At 42.7% G+C, this 24,714-nt stretch overlaps 2 non-coding genes across 2 annotated transcripts; both read right to left on the minus strand.

Moving 5' to 3' along the window:
* Positions 1 to 18,343: 18,343 nt before the first annotated feature.
* LOC145393097 (5S ribosomal RNA) lies at positions 18,344 to 18,462 on the minus strand. Its single transcript, XR_013896115.1, has one exon. It is a non-coding gene; the product is annotated as a 5S ribosomal RNA (ribosomal RNA).
* A 1,593-nt stretch (positions 18,463 to 20,055) lies between these two features.
* LOC145393210 (5S ribosomal RNA) lies at positions 20,056 to 20,174 on the minus strand. Its single transcript, XR_013896163.1, has one exon. It is a non-coding gene; the product is annotated as a 5S ribosomal RNA (ribosomal RNA).
* Between the last annotated feature and the right edge of the window lie 4,540 nt (positions 20,175 to 24,714).

The raw sequence follows: 24,714 nt of genomic DNA on the forward strand, positions 1-24,714 counted from the left end.
AACCTAAACACGTCATCAGTCTCTTCTTGAACTTCGTTGTTTTCCTCCATGATTACTGATATTATTTCTTTAACCTTACCCAGTTCTTCTGTTTATCTTTCTGATCTTATTGTCATACATTTTTCTTTAACTCCTGAAATTATTACACATTTTTTCTTATCTGCTACATCTCTAACTAAAGATTCTCTGCTTCTCAGCACCCTAACCACTTCCTTCTCCACCATTTCCTTGCTTTGTTGTTCTATAATCTCTTTCAATTTTACATTTCCCTCTTCCTGAATTTTCTTCCACCCCTTATGTTGCTCCTTGATTTCTTTAATGTGCTCGTCCTGTATTCTTGATTTGGATTCATACTCATCTAGTTTGCTTTTCATCCTGTCTCTTTCTTCTTCCAACCTCTTGTTCTCCCTCTTGAGCAGTTTTATTTCATTTGATGCTGATTCATTACTTACTTTCAATTCTGTGACTTCTCTTTCTCTGTTAATTCTCTTTCTTGCTCTATACTGCGCGTGCAAACTTTTTCCAGTTTACTTCGTAAAGCTTTGATCTCTCTCTCCTGCTCTTGGGTTCGTTCCTGTAGTTCCCTAATTACTACCCATACTTTTTTTATTTCCTGGACTTTAGTCTCCGCTGTTTTCTCTACTCCAGCTACTCTTGTTTCGTTCAGCATAGCATAGTACAGTAATCCCTCCAATATCCGATATAATAGAGCCATAGGCAGGTCCGGATAGTGATCCTGTCCGGATATTGGGCCCCAGCTTGTGGACTTGTACTTATGGACCCTAACCCAGAGAAACACCTATACAACTCCCTCTGGACATGCATTGCACCTATTTAAGAACCAAATCACACCACTAAGGGACATAAAAGACTGAAATAAATGCAAAAAAACCATAAAATGAGGTTTTAGAGGTGAGTTTATACAATATTAAACATTCTGGGTAGTTACAAGTCCCTGGCTCCTGGACTGGTTTGAACTGCCAGTTTGCAGTCCACAGTTAATCCTCTGCACTCTAAATTCTAATTTCTTAACACTGCACAACACTGTAAATTCCTGTGTGTTCTAGTGGCGAGGTATTGCAGTTTATTCACTGTTTATTCACAAAAAACAAGCATCTGTGGCTTGCACTGCTATGATCATCTGCTCTCGATCGGAGTTAGACTGTGACTGTTGATGATGGCGGAGTAACAGAGTTGCCAGATCGCAACGGCCACATTACCAATCTCCTCAACTTTCATTACCAAATTTAACTTTTCATTACCAAATTCGTAAAGCTAGCATTTATTCTTCACTAATTATGTATACAAGTGGAAATACACGTAATCACTTTCCTTATAATTAACACCATGTTGATTATTTTCACGCTATTTAGGGTAGCAGCTTAATCAGAGACAGCAAACAATCCACCATCTCCATCCTGTGTATCCTCACACATGTGAAAAATCCATTTGGTAATGCTTTATTCTGATTCATTACCAAACGAATTTTTCATTACCAAATTGTCCCACACTTGGTAATGAAAAATATCAAATGGCAACCCTGACAGGGGAGGGGGGAGGGGGGAGGAAGGAAGGGGTGAAGGGACCACGGTGTAACAGCTGTTCAGTGCCAGGCGGCAATTTCAAATTATGGGTGGGAAAAAAGTCAGTCTTTTTTTTAATTTTTTGCGGTTTTTGTCCCATTTTGGGAATATTGGATCCCAGGACGATTATGTCCAATTAGTGGGGATGTTCGGATATTGGGCATTTGGATATTAGAGGGATTACTTTGCATTTCCCACATCGTCTTTGGAGAAGCCCTCGAATTCCTTTTCATCAATTTTAAACAAAACTCCGTCGCCCTCTGCCATTGTGCAACCATATGGAATGTTTCAGTTTCCACTGTATCTTGAGCTCTTTGATCGAAACCTGCTGTTTTTTTTTTACTATTAACCAACGGGACCACCGCTCTTGCACTCATTTTCACAATCACAATAGGTTGGTCTCCTTTTCCGCCGTTGATTTAACGATTATTTCTGCACGATCCAGGAAGAGCTCCGTCTCTGTCGGCGGCCTGTGTGTGTGTGCGTGTGTGTGTGTGTGTGTGTGTGTGTGTGTGTGTGTGTGTGTGTGTGTGTGTGTGTGCAGATCCCCTAGCGTCTGGTGCGGGGTTGGCGGCGTCATGGGAGGAAAATTAGCGCGTGCTCCATGGTGTCCGCGTGCGCGTATTCTGAATGTATATGGGGCAGTGCGTGGGTGGTATCGAGAGTTGCCACCTGCCCCTGTTTCCCATGCAAATTTCAGTCACCTACTCCTCATGGCGCAGTTTTTGTACACCTTTGAAAATTGCGGTCATTTGAGGCCTATCGCTTTTGACTCTGGTAAGTCCCAAATGAGGCCTATCGCTCTCAGCAGGTTAAGAGGTCCTTGTATGTAGCATGTGTTAGGGGTGTAATGCTGTTTGGGTGAGACTGAAACAGTGAAAGAGGATATTCATAGGCTCAAACATATAGAGATTAGAGAAATCAGAAGGATGTGTTAGTGCGTATTGCTGTTAGTGTGTGATTGCGCACGCACTTGTAACGTTCCGAGTGATGACGTCATCTGAGGGGTCTTGCGGTATGCAGGCAGAGCCCGCTCACTTGGAAGTGTGAGGCCGGTGAGTTTGGTTGTTTCGCATTCCAATACTGATAGCAGAGCATAGTTCGAGCATAATGACGTCGTGCTCAACTAAATGGCCTCCAAAACTTGAAAATGATTCTGCCTATGAGAGTTGGAAGAAGGACATCGACATTTGGTGCAAACTGACGGACTTACCGAAAAAGAAGCAAGCTCTAGCCATTCACTTTTCACTGTCAGGAAGAGCGAGGGTGGCGTCTTCAGAAATTGACGCTGCTGATCTGAAACAAGATAATGGGTGTTCAGACCTTGTTGAACAAATTAGACAGTTTATTTCTTGTGGACAAAGGATCTCAGCAGTTTGCAGCTTTTCATGAATTGTACAAGTTTAGAAGACCTGGTGATATGAACATTCGTAAGCTCGTGGCAGAATTCGAGCATGTTTATTTTAAATTTACGAAGCAGGACATGCAACTACCGAATTCTGTGATGGCTTTTATGCTTCTAGCTTCATGCAAACTTTCAGATAGTGAGCAACAACTAGTGATGTCTGCGATAACTGAGGTAACTTACAAAAATATGAAATCTGCCCTGAATCGTATTTTCGCTGGGGAAGTTTGTGGGCAGAACGATGCATCGGTGTCTGCCAGTGAGGTGAAGAGTGAACCAGTTTTTTGGAGTGACAAAATCGGGGGTGAGGAAACTTTTTATGTTAGGGTTACTCAACGAGGAAGGACAAGGTTTTGGGGTGGTGCAGTATGTGATCGAGGTCGTGGTGATGGCTGTTCGACTGTGTCTGCTAGAATTTCCCAATGCTCATCCACCGGCAGGAGGCAGAACCCGCTCAGGCCTGATGGTAAGGTGTCGAGGTGTTTAGTATGTGATTCTTGATTTCATTGGGCATGTGACTGTCCGGATGCATACGAAAATGAAGACATTATTTCTTAGTCCTTGTTGCTTTGGCGACCAAGTACTGCCCCACGATAGTAATCGCAGACAAATGTGCGACCACCATTATGAAAGGAGTATTTCGGAGCTGGATTGCTCTGTTTGGCGCACCTGGAAAAATTCTTACAGATAATGGATGTGAATTCAACAATGCTGAAATGCGAGCATTGGGAGAGGCCTTTAATATCAAGATCATGACGGCGTCTGCAGAGTCCATGGAGCAACGGAGTATGTAAGCGTCAAAATGCAGTTATAGGTGACATTGTTAGGAAGACACTGTGGATCTCTGGAAAGACTCTCCTACATGCTCAAAAGAGGCCGTGCGTTTGGCACTTTCTTTTGCTTCCACCAACCAATGGGATTGCCACGCTGTGGACGTGAAACCTGCTTATCTGCAAGGTAACGACATTGAGTGAGTTGTTCATTTATGTCCTCCGCCTGAATGTGCAAACAGTAAGCTATGGAGACTAAGGAAAACGGTTTACGGCCTTTGTGATGCTGCTAGGCATTGGTACCTGCTCGTTAACGATCAGTTGTTAAGTCTCGGAGCTAAAGTGTCATCATTGGATTCAGCACTGTTCTCTTGGAGTAATAGTGGCAAGATCGAAGGTATTTTATGCATTTATGTCGATGATTTTCTTTGGGCTGGTACATGTGAGTTCGAGCAGCAGGTGATAAACCGTTTGAGCCAAATATTCCTCATCGGCAGTTCGGAATCAAAAGCTTTCAAATACGTTGGTCTAAATGTCATCACCAACATCGATGGCAGCATAACACTTGACCAGTTCCAGTACGCTTTGTCTTTGAAACAAGTCATGCTGAGCAGACATCGTGCTGCAGTAAAATCAGGAGAGCTGTCTGAGTCTGAGAAAACTGAGTACCGAGCATTAATTGGGCAACTCAGTTGGATTGCCACACACACTCGACCAGATATTGCCTTTGATGTGTGTGAGTTGAGTATGACAAGCAACCGAGCTACTGTAGCAGATTTGCTTAGGCTCAACAAGGTGATCACAAGGGTGATGACTGACAACATGAAGCTATACATTCCAAGAATGGGGCCACTTGATGAATGTTATATAGAGTGCTTTTCAGCTGCCGCTTTTGCCAATCTTGTAGGCAATGGGTCTCAGGGAGGCTTTGTGATCTTCCTACGAGATGCTAGTGAGGCGGGTTGTCCCTTTTTCTGATAGACTAGAAAGATCAGGCGGGTCATCATATTTACTTTATCTGCTGAAACGTTGGCACTGCTTGAATGTGCTGAAACTGCTGTATATCTCGCCAGCATATTGCATGAGGTTCCTGGATGGGGAGATTTCAAGATCAAGTGTTTCGTCGATAACAAGAGTCTGGTGGACGCCCTTTACTCCTGTAGGAGTGTAGAAGACAGAAGAGTGCGCATTGATATTGCTGTATTACAAGACATGTTGGAGCGAGGGGAGATTGATGAAGTGTCTTGGGTGGATACATCACAACAACTGGCTGACTGTCTCGCCAAGAAAGATGCCTCGACCAAGCGGCTGCGTGCAGCAGTCAGCCGGGACTAGAAGGATTATAATACTTCAAGGGACACCACATATCTGAATGTGGTTACAGACTGGGTCTTAATGGTGCTTAAACAAAAGTCTGTGTATTGGATACATAGCGTATATAGGATGCCAATAATCCATTCAGTTTCGTCCTTGGGATCTTTCATCAAATTAAGAAGAGAGGACGAGAGTATTAGTGCATATTGCTGTTAGTGTGTGTGTGCGCACGCACTTTTTACATTCCGAGTGGTGACGTCATCGGACGGGTCTTGCGGTATGCAGGCGGAGCCCGCTCACTTGGAAGTGTGAGGCCGGTGAGTTCGGTTGTTTCGCATTCCAATAGTGCATCCATAAATGACAGGCCTGGGGGGTTAGGATTGCAAATGAAGAGTTGAGGGGAAGAATGAGACATACATGTACTGTTCAGCATTGTGATGAGATGGGGTAGATTTAGATGGTTTGGGTATGTGGAGAGGATGCAGGATGGCTGGATGTGGTAGGTGAGAGATGTAAAGGTTAACGGTAGAGTTGCGAGAAGTAGACCAAGAAAAGAAATAGGGAGAGGTCGCAGAGTTTGACCTCAGGGATGTGGGAGTGAATAGAAAGGCTGCTAGAGATTGAGCAGTGTGGAGAGCTGCCCTTTGGTGACCAAGGCCAGTAAATGCAAACATGTCTGCTGAACCATTATAAATGAACAAATTGAACTTTGACATATATTTTTTTGTTAATATTATTATTATTAGGTTAGATGATGGATGGATGGATTACATGTCAAGTGGGGTTGGTGGAGTATTAGTGCCCCTCCCTGTAAAACAATTAACTCTAAGCCCTTGGCCACCCTGTTTGGGATACGTGGCATCTGGCAATGAATGAATGAGTGAATGATTATTATTATTATTATTATTATAATTATTAGTATTATTATGATTATTATTATTATTTTTAGTTAATATGCAGCTGATGGTTATTTCCTGGTCAGCTTCTGATTAGCAAGAAAAATAGCACCAAGAATTTCCTAGTTTGTTTTATTAGTATGTAACAGATAGATTTACGTGTGTATCCGGGCTCCTGTGCTCCTCATGGGGCAACATAGGATTGGATGATGGATGGATGGATGGATGAATTATTGTTAATGCATGCTATTTCTTTGGAAAATCCTTTTGTGGAAAGGTTAATTTTTGGCACAGAGGTTGATACCACTGTTTCTGGACATGTTAAAATAGTGATCATCATCATCATCATCATCATCATCATCTAGACCTCCTTTCCCACCCTAGGGCAGGGTGAGGAGTAGCAGTGTCCAGACAGCCCAAATTTGCCCAATCCAATGGGCCATGCATCCATTCACTCATCATTCAAGCCCCTGGAATCCTGGCTGTATTGGATATGCCAAAAACATTTACCACGTTCTGTAGCTTCACATAATGTATCTGATAGAGTCAATCCAGATGCTGCCACGTTAAAAAGGGGTGCCAAATCCCTGATCATGCACTTCTCGTCACAACATTCATCCAGCCAGCTTGATCTCTTATTAGTTCCCTAGCCTTACCAACTTCCAAACCTCTCTTCCTCATACATTCGTCCACCATATCTCTCCACCTTCTCCTTGGCCTACCTCGTCTCCTCCCTCCTTCAAATTCGCTCATATATATCTTTTTCACCACTCTGTTGTTATCCATTCTCTCCACATGACCATACCATCTCAGTACACTCTCTTCGATCCTGGTGTCCACTGACTTCCTCACTCCACATCTTTCCCAGATTAGATTATTTCGTATCCTATCCACCCTCTGAACTCCACTTACATTCCTCAGCAGTCCCATCTCCACTGCTCTTACTCTTGACTTTTCATTTTCATGCCACACCACAGTCTCACATCCGTATGTTAAAGTTGGCACTAACACTCCTTCATGTAAGCCTTATGCAGCTGCAACACTCAAGCCTCTGTTTCTTATCAAGGCCTTCATTGCACCAGCTACTCTTCTTCCTTGTGTCACTCTACTTTCCAATTCTTTTGCACATTTTCTTCTCTTTTCTATTACTGTACCCAGATATTTGAACTCTCATCATTTCCAGTCTTTCTCCATTCACTGTAACATTGCACTGAGAGTCACCTTCTCTCACAATAACCATCACTATACTCTTTTTTACATTTACTCTCAAGGCACGACGCTCACAGACGTCAGCAAAACGCTGCATTAGCCTACCAAGTTCTTGTCCGGTACTTGCAAGGAGTACTGCATCATCAGCATACAACAAATTTGAGATATTCCATCCATCACCATTCATTACCAGTGTCATCACTCTCTCCATTGCTCATGTTTTTACTTCTCTCATCACCCCATCCATATGCTTATTGAGCAACCGTGGGGACATCACACAACCTTGTCGCATGCCCACACCGATCGTGAACCATTCACTTAGATGCCCATTAACCCTTACACATGATTCACTTCGTTTTCGTTTTCGTTTTTAAAGGCTCCAACATGCTTGCATGTGTCGGCCTTGGTCACCTAATGGCGGTTCTCCATGCTGCACGATCCATTGCAGCCTCCCTGTTCAGTCCCTTAACCCTAAGGTCACACTTAATGACCTCGTCCCATGTCTCTCTCGGCCCACCCCCCACAACCCCACCCCCAATATTACCACTTCTCACCTTCCTCACCCAACTATCATCCCCCATCCTCTCCACATGTCCAAACCACCTTAATCTACCTCTCCTCATCACAACACCAATACACTCCAGTCCCATCCTACCTCTCACTACCATCATAAAAACTCTTGACGGCACCTAACAGCTTACCATCTACGCCGTACATGTGGAAACTTTCCCCAGCCCTTCTCTGTCTACTTTGTCATATGCTTTTTCCAGATCTTTGAATGCCATAAACACCTTATGGTCCTTCTCACAAGCCTTTTCTACTATCTGTCTCACTGCAAATATTTGATCCACACATCCTTTGCCACTCCTAAAGCCACCTTATTTATTACTCACCAGGACTTCTGATATCTCTCTTACTTTCTCTTTAATAATTCTTCCATATACCTTTCCTACCACACTCAATAAACTAATGCCACGATAATTCTTGTACTCACTTCGCACTCCTTTATTCTTGTTCAGAGGTACAATCACAGCCTTTTTCCACTCTGCAGGCACAGTTTTATTCATCCATGCCTTTTTACATATCTCCAATGAGTGTTTCACTTCACTCTGTCCACCACACTTAAGCATATCTGCATACACCTCATCAGCCCCAGCTGCTTTCCCATTTCTCATTCACTTCACAGCATTCTTCACCTGTTCGAGTGTCACGTCTCCTGGCACTGCATTCCTTCTCTGCTCACCCCCAAAACCAGTCATGTTTACAGCCGCTCGGCTTTCTATTCCCATTCATCAGGCTTTCAAAATATTCTTTCCATCTGGTCCTTACTTCATCCCCCTGGGTTAATAATCTACCACCTGCATCCTTCACACCATCACATTTCTTTCTGCTAATCTACCACCTGCATCCTTCACACCATCACATTTCTTTCTGCTTTCACTTCTACATTTCCACACCTCTTTCCAGAATAACTTCCTATTTTCAGAGTACAGTAGGCATTCATTTTTCTTCCTAAATCATCATTTACCTCCTTCTTTTTCCTCTTCTCTAGTCTCTTTATGTGCATCTTGCTCTCAACTTATTCAGTTCTTATTTCAGCTGAACCCCTGTCCTGTAACCACTTTAGCCACTTCTTCCTCTTGTCCTCCACCGCTCTCTTAACCTCCTCATCCCACCATGCCATACCCTTCTTCTTTGTTGTTACTCTTGCCACACCACACACCGCTTTACCATTCCTAACTAAGCAATCCCTATATGCATTCCACAGGCTGTCCAGATCCATTTCATTCCAATTCACTAATTCTAACTCCTCCTCTGCTTTGGTCCTATAATCTTCTACCATTTTTTTGATCCTCAGCTTCTTAACTTTCAGTCTTTCTCCCTGACTGCTCCTCTCTCTCCTGATCCACCTCACTCCTCTTAGCTTGATCTTGCATACCACAATCATATGATCTGACAGACCTCCACGTTGTCCTCTCACGGCCATCGTATCAGCAACCATTCCCATCATTCACCTTTCAACGAGCACATAACCAGCCAGGCTTCTTTCAGCACAACTCCTCTATACCATGTATATTTATGTGCATCTCTGTGTTTGAAATACGAGTTACAAATGCACAACCTCTTCTCCTGACACATATCCTTTAGTCGCATCCTATTACCATTTTCCTCTGGTACTCCATAAGAACCCATTATGTCATCCTCAGGACCATTGCCTACTCTTCCATTCATATCTCCCGTTACGATCATTTTATAGCTCCAGTATAATATAGCTAGTTGTATGTGGCTTTCATGGATTTGGAGAAAGCATATGACAGGGTGGATAGACAAAGATTGTGGAAAGTGTTAAGAATATATGGAGTAGATGGGAAGTTGTTGAATGCTGTGAAGAATATGTACGATGTTGCGAAGGCTGCAGTGCGTGTGGATGGTGAACTAAGTGAATTTTTCTCTTTGAAAGTTGGGTTGAAACAGGGATGTGTCATGTTCAATCTGTACATGGATGGGGTAATAAAAGAGGTACAAGGTAGGGTAGTGGATGTTGGAGTGGCTCTGGTGAGAGAGGATAGTGTTTGGAAACTCCCTGTACTGTTGTTTGCAGATGATACTGTGTTGTTGAGTGAAGACGAAGGGGAGCTGCAAGGGTTGGTGGATGAGTTTGGGAGAGTGTGTAAGAAACGGAATCTAAAGGTGAATGTAGGGAAGAGTAAAATGATGGTCTTTGAGAGAGGTGAAGTCAGTGAATGTACAGCGAGGTTGGATGGTGAGGAATTGGAAAATGTGAGTACGTTTAAATACTTGGGTAGTGTGATGAGTGAGGATGGAGGTTTGGAGGGTGAAGTACTTGAAAGGGTACAGCAGGGAAGAAAGGTTGCTGGTTCTTTGAAAGCAGTGATAAGAAACAGGGAAGTGAGCATGGAAGTGAAAAAGTTACTACATGACAGTATTGTGATACCAACTCTAACATATGGAAGTGAAGCTTGGATGTTGTTGGAAGGACACAAGTCAAGAGTGAGAGCAGTGGAAATGAGTTATTTAAGAGGAGCCTGTGGAGTCACATGGAGAGACAGGCTGACAAATGAGGATATAAAGGAGCGTTATGGTGTTGATGTGGATGTGACAGGAAGCGTTATGAGGAACACACTGAGGTGGTTTGGCCATGTGGAGAGGATGGAGGGTGAAAGACTGATGAAGAGAGTGTATGTGAGTGAGGTGGAGGGGGGAAGAGGGAGGGGGAGGCCGAGGATGAGATGGAGGGATGGGATGGAGAGGTATATGAGAGAGGGGGGTGTGAGTTGGGAGCAGGGCAGTGAAATGGCAGGGGACAGGGCAACTTGGAGGCGATTTGTTTGTGGCCACCCCAAACGTGATTGAGGCATCTGGCAATAGATTGATAGATAGATAATATAGCTCCAGTACAATATTCTGTATATTCTAACCAAAACAAAGATGGCTGATCTGACACAGGCGGATCACTCAGCTAATCATTCACATTTGCTCGCATCATTCGTCCGATTGTCGAAAGAATGCATATCTTGGGAAAGTTTGGACATTTTGTATTTGGTCCAGATAATGTGAATTGTGAAAGTTGTGAGTGCCAATACCATGACCTCCTTCAAGATTGGTAATCTTAGGTGAAACTAAAATGGTGATTATGATGATTAATAGCTGTGATTGTGGTGAATATGATAATGGTTAATAGCATGCTGTTGATAATAAAGACAATTGTTGTTCAAGTTCGTTAGGCGATGGTGATTTACATATATTTATCTATATACAGTACTGTACCTGTATATCCTTCTGCCTACGAGTGACTTTACACTGCCTCTTCTGTCTTTCCTTCCATCATTCTTTCCTCTTCCTTCTGCCCGTGGGTGACTGTACACTGAGTGACAAGCCAAATGGTTTCCTGTACATCAGGAAACCATTTACTATGCTGGGTGGTAACCATATAACCAAATTTTGGCGTCTGGTGGTGTAGTGGGCAATTACGGCACCCCAGTCGGATTGGGCTGGTGAAGGTTTATATCCAAGGGATGGTTGGGGATTATTGTTCATGTAATGCCATTCAGGGATGAGTGAGGCTGGTCACTCTCATCTTAAATGTCGGACCAACTTGCTTAGCCCTGGGCTCTATGCACCTCATGGGGCAATGTAGGGTTGGATGATGGATATATATATATATATATATATATATACAATGTGTTCTGGCAACTTTACAAAACTCTCACTTTTACCACTTCTTACCACCTAACCCCACGTAAATTACCCCCACTTGCACCTACCATCAGGTAAAACATTGAAAGAGATATAACTGTTGTAATTAAAAACATCAATGGTATTAAAAATAGCATTAACAAAAATAAGAGTTGGGATGGGTACCCTTTGTTGATACGTAGCTCCCCAGTATTTTCCTCCCATCCCCCAACCCCAATGTTGTCAAAGTTTTGCCTTCTCTCATATCATGTGGCTTTCAGGAGAGACCTTAGGCCATATGGTTAGACAAAAATTTATGGGTCTGGCAGTTTTAGAGTATGAAATAGAACGAAAATTTGTGCTAACAAGAAAAAATTACTTTAATCCGTGTGTTCTCGTGAGTTAGCGTTCAGTTTCACATTTTTCGTTTGATATCACGTTTCCCAACGCATTTCTGATAAACTAAACATATGACTAAACTGCTCAATCAGTTCGAAATGTGTTAGGAAGAGCGATACCGAACGAAGAGTAATGTGTTGGGAAGAGCGATACCAAACGAAGAATGTGAAACGGAACGCTAACTCAGGAGAACACATTGATGAAAGAGTACCTTTTTTCTGGTTTGCAAACATTTTCGCTCCATTTTGTTCCCTAAAACAGCCAGACCCGTAAATTTTAGTCTAACTATACAGCCTAACGTCTCTCCCGAAGGCCACATGATACGAGAAGGCGAAACTTTGACAACAACTTTGGGGTTGGGGGGAGGGAGTAAAATACCGTGGAGCTACGTATCAACAAAAGGGTACTCAGTGGAGGTGGTGTTGACCCACTCCAACTTCTGATTTTGTTAATGCCATTTTTAATACCAACGATGTTTTTAATTACAACAGTTATATCTCTTTCAGTGTTTTACCTGATGGTGCGGATAGGTGGAGGTAAATACGTGGGGTAAGATGGTAAAAAGGGGTAAAAGTGAGAGTTTGCTTTCTCTGACGCTCCACATAACGCCCTATAAACTTCTCAGTCAGTTTCTGGACAACATATAAACCTTCACAGCTGCCAGGATTGCATCACTTCCTACTCACAATCTTTATCTTCTCCCTGTCCCTCCAAATCGTTATGATGGTGCTTTCTTTTATGCTATGGTTTTTCTTTTTTTCTTAAGCCATTTTGGTATTTGTATGCTTAAAGCAGTGGAAGAACCTTACCAATTCAGTTCATATTCCTCCAGTTTGTTTTCTGTATTTTTCTGACTATTTTCTATCTATCTATCTATTGCCAGACGCCTCAATCCCGTTTGGGGTTGCCACAAACAAATCGCCTCCAAGTCGCCCTGTCCCCCGCCATTTCACTGCCCTGCTCCCAACTCACACCCCCCTCTCTCATATACCTCTCCACCCCATCCCTCCATCTCATCCTCGGTCTCCCCCTCCCTCTTCCACCCTCCACCATACTCATATACACTCTCTTCGTCAGTCTTTCACCCTCCATCCTCTCCACATGGCCAAACCACCTCAGTGTGTTCCTCACAACGCTTCCTATCACATCCACATCCACACCACAACGCTCCTTTATATCCTCATTCGTCAGCCTGTCTCTCCACGTGACTCCACAGGCTCCTCTTAAATAACTCATTTCCACTGCTCTCACTCTTGACTTGTGTCCTTCCAACAATGTCCAAGCTTCACTTCCGTATGTTAGAGTTGGTATCACAATACTGTCATGTAGTAACTTTTTTACTTCCATGCTCACTTCCCTGTTTCTTATCACTGCTTTCAAGGAACCAGCAACCTTTCTTCCCTGCTGTACCCTTTCAAGCACTTCACCCTCCAAACCTCCATCCTTACTCATCACACTACCCAAATACTTAAACGTACTCACATTTTCCAATTCCTCACCATCCAACCTCGCTGTACATTCACTGACTTCACCTCTCTCAAAGACCATCACTTTACTCTTCCCTACATTCACCTTTAGGTTCCGTTTCTTACACACTCTCCCAAACTCATCCACCAAGCCTTGCAGCTCCCCTTCGTCTTCACTCAACAACACAGTATCATCTGCAAACAACAGTACAGGGAGTTTCCAAACACTATCCTCTCTCACCAGGGCCACTCCGACATCCACTACCCTACCTTGTACCTCTTTTATTACCCCATCCATGTACAGATTGAACAACCATGGAGACATGACACATCCCTGTTTCAAACCAACTTTCAAAGAGAAAAATTCACTTAGTTCACCATCCACACGCACTGCAGCCTTCGCACCATCGTACATACTCTTCACAGCATTCAACAACTTCCCATCTACTCCATATATTCTTAACACTTTCCACAATCCTTGTCTATCCACCCTGTCATATGCTTTCTCCAAATCCATGAAAGCCGCATACAACTTCTTTCCCTTCTCTAGAAACTTTTCCACTAAAGATCTAAGAATGAATATCTGATCTACACAACCTCTTCCCTTCCTAAAGCCTCCCTGTTCTTCTCCAACTAATTTCTCTGTTCTTTCTCTAACTCTGTCAATAAGTATCCTACCATACACTTTTCCTATTATACTAAGAAGACAAATGCCCCTATGATTACCACACACTTCTTTTTCCCCTTTTCCTTTGTACAAGGGAATAATTATACCTGACTTCCAATCCTCCTGACTATTTTCAGGGTGGTAAATTACATTTTCCTGCTGAAAAATTTCCCACTTTTTATCATCACGTTCCTTAAGCCATAACATGATTGTCTTGATGTACTCAAAGGTGATTTTCGTCTCCCAACTTCCCAACTGGATGCTACTTTAGGTTAGGTTAAATTATAAGGTATAGTTAAGCTAGGTTAGGTCAAGTTTAAACACTTAGGTTAGGACAGGCCCTAATTTTGCCGTAACCCTGATGTGTCAAACAAGCTGACAGCGGAATACAACCTAAAACGACGGGGGAAACAGATTTAGTATGAAACGTTTATTTACCTCCCAGAAGTAATCCGACAAACATAAGACTATCAGGAAGAAGAACGAAGAATATGAAACTGAATGCTCACTTACACGAGCAGAAGTAGTTTGTGTGTGTGTGTGTGTGTGTGTGTGTGTGTGTGTGTGTGTGTGTGTGTGTGTGTGTGTGTGATTAGCAAACATTTTCGTTCAGTTTCGTCTCCTAAAACTCGAAACCCACATGACTGTGAGGTAGAGTCTGTGAGAAGCGAGAAAGGACTTGATAGCCATATGCTCAGTCGGTCCTAAATGTGTTGGGAAGCACGAAACCGAACGAAAAATGTGGAACTGAACACTAACAAGAACACATAGACGAAAGTATTTTTTTCTAATTAGCAAACATTTTCGTTCCATTTCGTCCCCTAAAACTGCGAAACCCATAATGAGTGTGGGGTGGAACTAGGTGAAGCATGAGAAAGGATTGATAACAGTATGCTCAGTTAGTTGGAAGTGTTGGGAAGCATTAAATCGAACGAAGAATGTGGAACTGAACGCTACGATAACACATGGACGAAAGAGGAACTTTTCCTCTAATTAGCAAACATTTTCGTTCCATTAAACTCCAAAATCCATGATAATTGTGGGTAAGAACTAGATGAGGCATGAGAAAGGACTGATAACCATATGCCCAGTTGGTCCAAAATGTGTTGGGAAGCATGAAATCAAACGAAGAATGTGGAACTGAACTGTAACTTACGAGAACGCAAGGATTTTTTTTTTTTTTTTTTTTTCTGATTAGCATACATTGTCGTTCCATTTTGTCCCCTGAAATTGCTGAAACCCATAAATTTCATCAAACCGTTCGGCCTTAAGTTTGCCCAGAAAACATATTTCCATTCTGAATGCGTATTCATAAAAACCACCTGGAACCCTCAGCCAGGAACAATGCTTGCCCATTCGTTTCAAAACTAACCATAGGTTTTTCAGGAAAATATGCCCACTGTGCTTCCCAGGCAAAATTTCAGCAACCTAACCTACCCTAACCTATCCCATCTCACTAGGGCTGTTTGGCTGAGGTGGCTGGCTGTGGTACTGAGATAAATACCCATACAGAATGGAAATATGCGCCCAGGAAATGTACGCAGAGGTTAGAGGGTGACGTCATAGCGCGCGGCTTTCAAATTTCGTCCCCCAGGCCAGCTGACTTCCCGTGTGAGCTCGAGTTTTTCCGCGTGTTGACATGACTTGTCTCATTATGCTGACCGCGTTAGAACAAAAACGTGTTACTCAACCACGTGTTACTTAAGGATTGAGTGTATATATATATATATATATATATATAGGATATTTACAGAAGAAATATGTGCAGCATGTGATGTGGTGTGTGGGATGAAGAGAAGACGGAGGGGGGGTGCAAGGAACAGGGTGGTGGAATGAAGAGATGAGACAGGCTGTGGCACAAAAGAAGAAAGCATACAATGAATAGATGAGAAATAGGGGCATGAAAGAAGTTGAGAGGTGGAAGAGAGAGTTATATGTAGAAAGGAAGAGAGAGAGGAAAAGATTAGTAAGAGAGAGTAAGAATAGAGTGGATGAGGAATTTGGAAGGAATTTGAGTGTAAAGTGGAAGGACTGTAAGAAAATGTTCTAGAAAGAGGTGAAGAGAGTAAGACAGGGTGGAAGTGAAGTTAGCAGGGAAGTGAAAGATGAAAATGGTAGATTACTAGTGGAGAAGGGAGAAAAAGTGAGCAGATGGAGGGAGCACTTTAAGGTATTGTTGAACATAGAGGATGGAAGTAATGAGAGTATAAGTGGATGGGGAATGGCTGGGAGAAGAAGGGAGGTGAGAAGACAGGAAGAAATCAATAGGATAGAAGTTGTGGAAGCAATGAAGAAAGTTAAATTGGGGAAAGCCCCAGGAATTGATGGAGTGTGTGGTGAAATGCTGAAGCATGGGGGAGAGATAGTAGTAGAATGGATGTGGAAGATGTGCAGATTGGCCTGGGAGGAAGGTAGAGTCCCAGAGAATTGGAAGTCAGGTATAATTATTCCCTTGTACAAAGGAAAAGGGGAAAAGGAAGTGTGTGGTAATCATAGGGGCATTTGTCTTCTAAGTATAATAGGAAAAGTGTATGGTAGGATACTTCTTGACAGAGTTAGAGAAAGAACAGAGGAATTAGTTGGAGAAGAACAGGGAGGCTTTAGGAAGGGAAGAGGTTGTGTAGATCAGATATTCATTCTTAGATCTCTAGTGGAAAAGTTTCTAGAGAAGGGAAAGAAGTTGTATGTGGCTTTCATGGATTTGGAGAAAGCATATGACAGTGTGGATAGACAAGGATTGTGGAAAGTATTAAGAATATATGGAGTAGATGGAAAGTTGTTGAATGCTGTGAAGAGTATGTATGATGGTGCTAAGGCTGCAGTGCATGTGGATGGTGAACTGAGTGAATTTTTCTCTTTGAAGGTTGGGTTGAAATAAGGATGTGTCATTTCTCCATGGTTGTTCAATCTGTACATGGATGGGGTAATAAAAGAGATACAAGGTAGGGTAGTGGATGTTGGAGTGGCCCTGGTGAGAGAGGGTAGTGTTTGGAAACTTCCTGTACTGTTGTTTGCAGATGATACTGTGTTGTTGAGTGATGACGAAGGGGAGCTGCAAGGCTTGGTGGATGAGTTTGGGAGAGTGTGTAAGAAACGGAATCAAAGATGAATGTAGGGAAGAGTAAAGTGATGGTCTTTGAGAGAGGTGAAGTCAGTGAATGTACAGCGAGGTTGGATGGTGAGGAATTGGAAAATGTTAGTACGTTTAAGTACTTGGGTAGTGTGATGGGTAAGGATGGAGGTTTAGAGGGTGAAGTGCTTGAAAGGGTACAGCAGCGAAAAAAGGTTGCTGGTTCCTTGAAAGCAGTGATAAGAAACAGGGAAGTGAGCATGGAAGTGAAAAAGTTACTACTTGAAAGTATTGTGATACCAACTCTAATGTATGGTAGTGAAGCTTGGACGTTGTTGGCAGGACACAAGTCAAGAGTTAGAGCAGTGGAAATGAGTTATTTAAGAGGAGCCTGTGGAGTCACACGGAGCGATAGGCTGACAAATGAGGATATAAAGGAGCGTTGTTGTGTGGATATGGATGTGATAGGAAGCATTAGGAGGAATACACTGAGGTGGTTTGGCCATGTGGAGAGGATGGAGGGTGAAAGACTGATGAGGAGAGTTTATGTGAGTGAGATGGAGGGGGAAGAGGGAGGGGGAGGCCGAGGATGAGATGGAGGGATGGAGTGGAGAGGTATATGAGAGAGGGGGGTGTGAGTTGGGAGCAGGGCAGTGAAATGGCGGGGGACAGGGGGACATGGAGGTGATTTGTTTGTGGCCACCCCGAACGGGATTGAGGCGTCTGGTAATAGATAGATAGATAGATAATTCCGTAAGGGTGGCCATTTGACTTTGAGTTATTTGTTTTACGGGGAGGGACACTAACCCTCCACCAACCCACTTGTTGACACATAGGGAGCATATATATATATATACACACATACATACATATACATACAGTAGGAACCCACAGTATGCGAGTTCAGAGTATGTGATCCTCATTGTATTCGAGGACCTATTTTTTTTCCGAATTTTAGTGTATTTTTTAATAGTACTGTACATGAATTGAACCCGTTGTAGGCGAGACGGCAGTGAAGAGTGGCCCAAATCCAGGGGTTACCCCAAGCATGCGACATTGCCATCCCCAAGAAGCGCCAGCCACCAGTGGTGGAGAGTGGAGACTTGTCGATGATGGATCTCAGCCAGGCACTGTGTGCCCTAGGTAAATTCAAGGAAGAATTCAAGAACATTGAACACTATCAGTTGCGAATGGAGGAAATGATGACTTCACTTTGAAGGGTTTTTGAATGAAGTGTGTGCATTAGTTAATTCATTTATTCATTGCCAGACGCCATGTATCCCACACGGGGTGGCCAAGGGCTTAGAGTTAATTGTTTTACAGGGAGGGGCACTAATCCTCCACCAACCCCACTTGACACGTAGGGATGCCAACAACATGTGGTGTTCCCAGGCGGTCACCCATCCAAGTACTAACCAGACCCAACGTTGCTTAACTTTGCTGATCGGATGGGAAGCGGTGTACTCAACGTGGTATAGCCGTTGGCTAGGAAAGTGTCAAAAGTGCTGGTGATGAGAGTGGTGCGTCGGGTGGTGTGGTGGTTGGTGCAGGAGGGGCACGCTAGAGTTCTGAGAAGATTCGCCATAAGTCAGTTTGCCATCAGACAATAATTATCTTGTTTCTTACTCACTGTAGTCGCCTTTGAATACGTATTCTTGCGTCACTCATGGCTGTCTTCATTAATGACGGCGAATTGTTTTGTTATTGTTGTGATGCTGAATTGACGACTGCGAATTCTCCCGAAACCCACTCTAGGTTCCTCACCCTGCCTCGGATCCCCTTCTTACCTCCATTAAGCCTGTTGTCCTGTTGGGTTAAGGTGAGCAGCCATATTCTTGTTGGTTTAATTAAGCCATAATCTTGTCGGTTTACTTTATCTTAGGTAATATATTTTACATAGTTTCCCTGTACAGTACAATACTTAGGTCTGAAATGAGTCTCAAGGGTTGCCCATGAAGGGGGGTGCTACCCATATGTAATTTCTCCCACAAGTTTATGTATTCAGAGTATGCGAATTCCTAGTAAGCGGAGTCCTTTGCCGCCCATATACTCCCCTACTATGGGTACCTACTGTATATATATATATATATATATATATATATATATATATATATATACACAGTATATATATATATATATATATATATATATATATATATATATATATACACAGTATATATATATATATATATATATATATATATATATATATATATGTACACTCAGCCCCCTGCTATCACGCATTCAGCTATCACACTTATCTGCTATCATGCACACATCAAATGCACAACCATACATGCTATCACGCACCCCAAGACCGCTATCACGCATCAAGTTTGAAGACAGGCTAAGCGAAACTTATTCACACGGCACTTCATACGAGGTTTGCAGAGGATACGATGGTTAATCAGAACGGTAACGTGGTAAAATTCCCGATTATAGCACGGGCATTTGGAATGCATCTGAACGGATTCCTGCCGAGGACACGACGGGCAAAACAGTGACCAAAACCCATTCGGCTTGAAAGAATATATCGTACTACAGCATTGAAATTTAGGCTAACATTGAATACTTATTAATATTGTATTTTAGAATAAAAATCAATCGTTTTGAAACCCTTATAAAGAGTTATTATTTCTTATGCTGAAAAAACTGTGATGTCGATAAAGTAATCACGTGTTTACAACTGAGACGGGGCTCTGACGACAGTGTGAGGAACGTGTGTGATAGCATCCAAGTTTTGTTCCACTTAAATGTTCCTCAGCCATTCCTGATATAAGGTACCATGTGATACCCGTTTTAGCTGTGGACACTAAAGAAATGGAGACAGCCAAAGAGATCTGGCGGCAACTAAGCCACTCTCAAGCCTCGGAACCCATCAAACCACCCAAGCCGTAATCCTTATAAAAGTTTGATGGCCTTTTATTTTGTTTATTTATTCATTATACTGTTATTATTAATATCATTTCATTCATTGCCAGACGCCATGTATCCCAAATGGGGTGGCCAAGGGCTTAGAGTTAATTGTTTTACAGGGAGGGGCACTAATCCTCCACCAACCCCACTTGACATGTAGGGATGCCAACAGCATGTGGTGTTCCCAGGCGGTCACCCATCCAAGTACTAACCAGACCCAACGTTGCTTAACTTCGCTGATCGGATGGGAAGCGGTGTACTCAACGTGGTATGGCCGTTGGCTATATAATATAATAATGCTTTATTTCATGTTAGAGGAGAGACTGGCAGGAAATCGTAGGCATAAAGTGGTTAAAGGTTAGAAAAATGGGCCACCGAAAAACCAATTAGAAATTTTCCCATTGATTGTTCAGTTCAGCTATCACGCATTCAGCTATCACGCGCGTTTCCTGTGACCAATCAGGCGCAATAGCAGGGGGTTGAGTGTATATATATATACACACACACACATATATATATATATATATATATATATATATATATATATATATATATATACAGTAATCACTCCAATATCCGACGTAATAGAGCCATAGGTAGGTCCAGATATTGGTTCTGTCCGGATATTGGGCCTCAGCTTATGGACTTGTACTTATGGACCCTAACTCAGAGAAACACCTATACAACTCCCTCTGGACATGCATAGCACCTATTTAAGACCCAAATCACACCAATAAGGCACATAAATGACTGAAATAAATGCAAAAGAAACATAAAATGAGGGTTTAGAAGTATGTTCATACATTAATAAACATTCTGGTACTTATGGACCCTAACCTAGCCTAACTCAGAAAAACATTCCTGCTGCACATGCATAGCTACTAACACCCTATTCACACCAATAAAGGACATTAAAGAGTGAAATGAGGTAAGTATAGTATGGAAAAAAGTACAGTATGAAACATTCTGGCTACTTACAGCAAGTCCCTTGCCACCTCAATGAATAACCGCCTCCTTTCGGACTCTGACAGTAAGAACGATTTCCTGAAGCACTTGCAGTACACTGTTGCTGAAGTCTTGCACTGAACTTAGTCAATAACACACAGAAGTCCGTTCTCTTCACAGTGTGCACTCTTTTTTTTTTTTTTTTTTTTTTTTTTTTTTTTAAATAACAGAACGGAGGAAGGAAAAACAAATGGAGAAAAAAAATAATCCATACACCAGATTAATGGTGTCCTCTGTTCATAAAATGTCTGTAACAGTTAGACTTGAACAGCTGTAGGTTGAAATTTGGAGGAAAACAACTCTGGGGAAGCGAGTTCCAGAGAGATGCAGTTCGGGGAATGAAAGAATTCTGATAGGCAGAAGTTCTGCAATATGGTTGAGTGACATTCCAGTCATGAGCGCTACCAGATGCCCGTGTAGCACGAGGGAAGGCATGGAGAGGTGGCACCATGGACGCAACTTCATCTGAGCATTTGCCAAAAAATATCTGTAAAATAATGCAAGGAGGCAACATTCCTTCTTACTTGCAGGGGAGGTAGTTTATATGTAATGGCAGGGTTGTTAATGATTCTAACAGCTTTATTCTGAATTTTGTCTAGTTGTCTTAATGCAACCTCTCCACAACCATTCCACAAGGGTGAGCAATATTCAAGCTGAGAGCGCACATGACTCTTATAAATTATAGCTAACTGCTCATCGGCGAAGTAGTTACGGACTCTGTACAATAATCCAAGTTTCTTTGAGGCGGTTTTAGCAAGTGATCTGACATGAGAGGTCCAGCTGAGGGCACTGTTAAGTGAGACACCAAGAATTTCAATACTTTTGGAGATGGGAACATTAGTAGCACTGAAGGTAATGTACGAATCTGGCAATATCTGTCTATTAGTAAACTGTATATATTTAGTTTTACTAGCATTAAAAGAGACAAGGTTGTTTTGTCCCCATTCACTGATTGTAGATAGATCTTGATTTATGGAGATGGCTGTATTGAGCTGAGAGGTAGAGATATTAGACTTTGTAAATGGATGTCTGAGTGTGAATGAACTATGTAGTGTTGAGTCATCTGCATATGAGTGAATGGGATTGTGAGTGACAGATAAGAGATCATTAATATGAACCAGAAATAGGGTTGGCGCCAGAACTGATCCCTGCGGCACGCCGGCGTTAATTGAGTGGAAATTCGAATATACATCATCTACTTTTACTCTTATTTTCCTGTCACTAAGATAAGAAGAAGAAATCAAAGGAACAAAAGACGTTAGTCCATAGCAAGGGAGTTTGGACAGCAGGGAACGGTGCCATACTCTGTCGAAAGCTTTAGAGATATCAAGAGCTACTGCATGAGTTTCTCCAAAAAGATCAATTGATTGATGGATGGTATGAGTTAAGAGATTGAGTATGTCAATGGTGGATCTTTCGTGGCGAAACCGTATTGTCTATCACTAATTAAGTTGTTGGATTCAAGATGTTTAACAATATGCTTATTAATTAAAGTTTCAAATACCTTACCAAGAGAGAAGATGTGATAGCTATTGGTCTGTAATTGGAGGGGTCAGACGAACTTCCTTTCTTCGAACTGGGTGGATATTGGCTTCTTTCCATGAATTTGGGAATAAAGAAGTACGTATGCATAGTCTGAATAATTTAGCTAGGACAGAGGCAAGTTCAGGGGAACACTTTTTCAAAACAATTGGCGGAATTCCATCTGGACCTGGAGCTTTGTTGGTAGGTAAATTGTCTAGGATGGATTTTACAAATCTTGTCTGTATTTTAAGTGGGGCAATTTCGGGAGAATCAAGTTCCAGTACTGAGACATTCTGGCTGGTATCATCTATTGTAGAGTTTCTTGCAAAGGTACTAGCAAAGATATCTGCTTTCCCACGTGGGTCATTTGTAATATTGCCATCTGAAGATTTTAGTGGGGGAATGGAAGATGACTTGTTAAAGTTATTATTGAAAGAATTAAGAGTTGACCAGAATAATCTATTGTCATTAGGGTTGTTAAGTAGTTTTGATGCTTGCTTTTGAAGAAAGTTTGATTTAGATAGATTTAATACAGCTTTTGCATGATTTCTAGCAATTTTAAATTGGGAGAGTGATTCAGGTGTTTTTTGATTTTAAGTAAGAGTTATATGCTAATGACTTTTGGGCTGTTGCTCTGGCACAATTGCCATCAAACCATTTTGGAGAGTTTGATCTTTTAGTGAATTGTTGACTTGGTATGAATAAATCCATACCAGCTAGTATTAAGTCACAAATGTGGGACTGGGTAGAATTGGGATCACTAGAGAAGAAAGACTGCCATGGAACATCAGCAAGATAATTTCTAAATCCATCCCAGTCTGCCCTGTCAAAGTGCCATCGGGTCACCCTGACAGGTTCGGAATGGGGAGGTGTAGGAGGGTTAACTAATGAGGCTTTGATGAGATTGTGGTCAGAGGATCCAAGTGGTGACAGTACCTCTATCCTGTATTGATCTGGATTATTTGTCAAGAATAAATCCAAGAGATGGGCATTATGGTCAGGATTATCAGGTATTCTGGTTGGTTGCTTTACCAACTGGGTGAGATTAAACGATTCCGCAAACAGCTCGCATTCTAGACCAGCGTCGTCAGTCCGGGCAGAATGCAATAACCATTCAACATTGTGTATGTTAAAATCACCCAAAATGGTAATTTCATTGCCAAGGGTAAGGTCAAGGTTACTCAACTGAGTGGATATGGAATCAAATACACTGGGTTCCGAAGAAGCATTGGGGGAACGATAAACTACACAGATATATTTGGTAATGTTTTGCTCCATTGTAACTTACTAAGTGTTGCACTTTAACTTTTCCCATTCATATAATTTTCAAAAGCCAAAACAAACAAGTCTATTTATGTTAAATTTTTTTTCTATTGAGTCTTTTCTCTCACAACTTTAAATCCTTAACACAACACACTGTTTTTTTCACTGCACAACACTCAAAATTCCCGTGTGGTCTAGTGGAGAAGTTCTTGCTGTTTATTCACTGTCAGAGTCCGAGAGTATCACTGGCAGGAGACCTAGGGGTGCATCGCTGGGTCGTGGTGATTGCGTACCCACTGCAGACGACTCTGAAGACAGCCGCTAACTCACGTCGAGCGGTGACTCCACCATGGCTGATGTGCTGGGCTGTGGCTCGGAGCATGAGGGCCTGTCTTGGGGAGGCAACGGAGTGGAGCCAGGGCTGGGCACAGCGGGGGCCACGGGCCTGAAAAAACTGTCAATGGTTGATTGACGCAATGACCGACGATTCTGATGATTGATGATGCGCTGCCTGAAAGCACGCACTTCCTCCACGAGTCCCAAGGGCCCCATCTCACTGTCGCAGTCCGGGTGTTCCAGGTAGTCTAGGACGAACTCTAGATGTTCCCGGAGTGCGCTTAGCTTGGGGATGGCTGGAGTAGTGTCCTGCTGAGAGGAGTCCGCATCATCATCGCCTTCAGCGTCGGAATCTGCAAGTTCGGTACTGACACCTGCAACCGAAGACTCGATCTCGATACCAGACAATGTCTGATACCCAGGATCGCCCTCGTCGTCATCCAACCACTCACGAACATCGTCCACATCTACATCGTCGCCGTGCGTACGTAGCCGTGCACGGAAGTCATCCACGTCAAAGCCTAGAAAATCGTACTCCACATCCGTTCCGAGAAGCAGACGAGACCAACCATTTTCCAGAGTCTTCACAGGGACTTCCTTCCATGCACTAGCCCAGTTGTACAGCGCAGACTTCATGTTGTAGGGGCGAAGGTTTTCCAAAGTCCGCTTGCCTCATGTGTCCTGTCCCTCCCTG

Source organism: Coenobita brevimanus, chromosome 23 (assembly GCF_032717465.1).
Source record: "Coenobita brevimanus isolate Jiangsu-jjx chromosome 23, ASM3271746v2, whole genome shotgun sequence".
Classification (NCBI taxonomy): Eukaryota; Metazoa; Arthropoda; class Malacostraca; order Decapoda; family Coenobitidae; genus Coenobita; species Coenobita brevimanus.